Source organism: Anser cygnoides, chromosome 3, assembly GCF_040182565.1.
Source record: "Anser cygnoides isolate HZ-2024a breed goose chromosome 3, Taihu_goose_T2T_genome, whole genome shotgun sequence".
NCBI lineage: Eukaryota > Metazoa > Chordata > Aves > Anseriformes > Anatidae > Anser > Anser cygnoides.
The window spans coordinates 93,375,340-93,378,961 of NC_089875.1; the positions used below are offsets into that span (position 1 = coordinate 93,375,340).

A 3,622-nucleotide genomic window follows, 5' to 3' on the forward strand; every position below is an offset into this window, starting at 1 on the left:
AAGCCACAAACAGATATTTCTGTAACCTGAAAAGGCCTGGGAACTCCTTGAAAATGGTAGAGAATTCACTGTTCACAGTTTATTCCACATGGGAGGTATATAGTAACAACTGGTAAAATTACAAAAACTCTTGTTTTCCCTGGCTAAATCAAATAATTGATCCAGCTTAACAGCATCTGTGATTCTAACCACTGAAATTAAACAGTATCATATTTTATCAGAACTAATTCTGTATGCATTAACAAATATCCATTTGTTTTTTATCCATCCACACTATCCATTGGGTGAAATAGTTATTTCAGATAACTAAACATCAACACTACTTGTCTGGACATTTTTACTTCAGATTAGATGTAGTCTGTTCCTATGTACTTGTATGCCCATAGGCAGGTGACATTAGATATTGTTGTTCGAGGCATCTTCCAGTCTAACTTCAATCAAAAAGAAAACCAGTTTACACACTCAGCAAGTACAGCTTTGTGAGCCAAAGCACAGTCCATGAAGATTAGTGGGAGTTTAACTGCTAGAAGTGCACATCTGTCCTAGCTAAAGGACAAATATAGGTGCATTCAGGACAAGAAAAGAAGATGGTATGGCTCTTTGCAGTAGCTAAGATAAGGGTCTCCTCACAATTAGAGAAATTCTGTCTTCAATGAAGAGAATGGGTAAATTATTACAGGTATCAGCAGACCCAAGAATTTCTCTTCAGTTTCAGGAATCTGTGAGCTCCTATGAGAGAAGGAAAAACCCAGTGATGGGAAAACTCACTGTCCTGGTTCCAGTTAGGACAGAGTTAATTTTCCCTCATAGTAGCTGGTAGGGTGCTATGTTTTGGATTAGGGTGAGAAGAGCGCTGATAACATGGTGATGTTTTAATTGTTGCAGAGCAGTGTTTACACCAGGCCAAGGACTTTTCGGCTTCTCGCTCTGTCCTGCCAGCGAGCAGGCTAAGGGTGCAGCAGGAGCTGGGAGGGGACAGACCCAGGACAGCTGACCCAAACTGGCCAAAGGGGTATTCCATACCATCTGACGTCATGCTAAACAATATATAGGGGTGGCTGGCCGGGGTGGGGGGCCGGGCTGCTCGGGGATAGGCTGGGCATCGGTCAGCGGGTGGTGAGCAATTGCGTTGTGCATCACTTGTTTTCTTACACATTATTATTATTAATACTATTATCATTATCACTATTATTAATATTATTGTTATTATTATATTCCTGTCTTAATAAACTGTCTTTATCTCAACTCACCGGCTTCACTTTCCCGTTTCTCTCCCCCATCCCAGAGAGGGAGGGGGGAGGGTGAGCGAACGGCCGTGTGGTGTTTAGCTGCCAGCCGGGTTAAACCACAACACTCACGTAGCAAAAATGATGCCATACAGAAATGAGATTTTATCCCTACTTTCCTCAGTTGAAGGAGGACATGGAGTACAAAAATAAAATAAAATATTATGGACCATCTGCTTTGGAAGTGAATATTCCTATCAGTACTATTGTATGTAGAATGTATACTATGCATGATATACATACTACTTACATACTATACATGTATATATATATATACTATATACATAATATACACAATAATGTACAACTTCATATTGCAGAGCAGTTCCAGAGCTTGAGAAGAGGAACCTTCTCAGATGAAACTATAATAAAAGTGTCTGAGATGGAATTGACTGAAGAATTACAGTTATTAGTACTTAGTTATTATGTATTTGATCATAAGAAGATGTAAACTGGTAAACCAGTAGAGTCCTACATCTACATATTCATGTTTATATATATTCAATATATTCATGTTTAATGTGTTCATGTTTAAAATACCTTTGTCTGGTATTATCTCCATTATTCAGAGACTCACTGGCACAGTCTCAGATGGGATGCCTTTAATATGATGAAGTATGGAATGTACTCCAAGTCACCAAAAATGTAGGTAGCACCCTAATTGTTTATTTCATTTTCTGTGTGCTCCAGTGAGACATAAATTCCTGAAAACTGACTTCTCTTTAACAGATTTAGACACTTATACACCTGTATAAGATGTAGATAGCTAGATAATTAGATAGGTAAACATAGATTCTTTCAGGTATCCTACATCTGTAGTCATAGCATGTGGCGCTTACACTGGCCTTGAGTTAGCAGTCTGTGTTTGCTTGGAGGATGTAAGCATGGTTTTGTGATAGAGCCGTTTATTTCACTTGCAGAAATAAGCCGTGCAAACAGTATCTTAGAAGTGGAGTGGAGTTTGTCAGTATTCAGAGTAGCAGAAGCAGCAGCAGCAGAATTCACTTCCATGACTGTGCAGAAGTGAAAGTACCTGGCAGCTCATCAGGGTAACACAACTGGTCCCCTGATCAGTGAGCACAAGGTGCAGTAATGCCTACAAGTTGGATGAAGTAGAGCTCTGTAAATGAAAGACCTCAGTGGGAGAAAAGGTAAAGGTCTTGCCACGTTTGGGATTTCAGAGATGGGGACAATGTATGAGTTTTATATTGGTGCTTGAAACTCAACAAAGATATATGATAAAAACATACCTAGAACATATTATCTGGCCAAACTGCTGGAACATAAGACTCTCACCCTCACCTTCAAAAATGCTTAGATAACCTAGTCAAAGATGTTGTGAAAATGATGAGTGCAAAGAAATAACACCAAAGATTGCCAATTGCCTCTTTAATCTAACTGATAAGATTTAAATAAGAGATTGTAAAAGCACTTTTCTTTGCTGAAAACAGAAACATTTTTCAAATCAAGCAGTAGCAACCACTCAAAGGAAAGAAATAACATTTTTTTTCATCTAAGTGAAAATAATTTTATTATTTTCAACCATTATCACTTTGGGGGCACTGGATAATTAGGGGGGCACCATTCAGATGCACCTAGATAGACTAGAGTCAACAGGAAGGTCCTGAAATTCATCAAAGACAAATGCCAAATGCTGGACTTTAGAAGGAAACAGCCCTGACAGAATATAGGTTGGGGACTGCCTGGTGGGGGAGCAGCTCTGCTGGAAAGCCCCTGGGGGTGCTGGTGGGCAGCAAACGTGTGTGAGCCAGCAGTGAGCCCTGGAGCACATGACCTGTGAAGAAAGTCTGAGAGAGATGGACTTGTTCAGCCTGGTAAAGACATAGCTCTGGGTGGAGACCTCAGAGGAGTCCACCAGTGCCTATCAGAGGGCTATTTCAAAGATGGATCTGGTCTTTAAACGGATGTGCATGGTGGGTGGACAAGTGACAATGAGCATAAATTGAAATAACAGACTTTCACGCTGGGTATAAGCAAGGCTTTTTTCACCATACAGACTGTCCAGCCACAGTACCAGTTACCCAGAGGTGTTCTATAGTCTCTGTCCTTTAAGGTGTTCAAGAGCTGAGTGGATAAAGCCCTAAGCAACCTGGTCTGACCAATAACTGGCATCTTGGAACAAGTGGTTGGACTCGAGATGTCCTGAGGCAAATTCAAATATGAGTTATTTCATGACTCCCAGTTTCTGCATTTTCTTAGCCTCACTTAATTAAGCTGAAATACTATATCCAGCTTTTTAATTAAGGGGCAGCATAGAGGACTTGTATAGAAGTGAAGATATTAAGTTTGCTTAAGAAACATAGATTTGATCAGAA

At 40.0% G+C, this 3,622-nt stretch overlaps 1 long non-coding RNA gene across 1 annotated transcript in view; it reads left to right on the top strand.

Annotated features, from left to right (window-relative positions):
- Nucleotides 1-1,073: 1,073 nt before the first annotated feature.
- LOC136790500 (uncharacterized) overlaps nt 1,074-3,622 on the top strand; it is a 9,387-nt gene continuing 6,838 nt past the window's right edge. Inside the window, exons 1-2 of the long non-coding RNA XR_010830521.1 lie at nt 1,074-1,116; nt 1,856-1,931. This is a non-coding gene — a long non-coding RNA (uncharacterized lncRNA). The remainder of the gene's footprint in view (nt 1,117-1,855; nt 1,932-3,622) is intronic.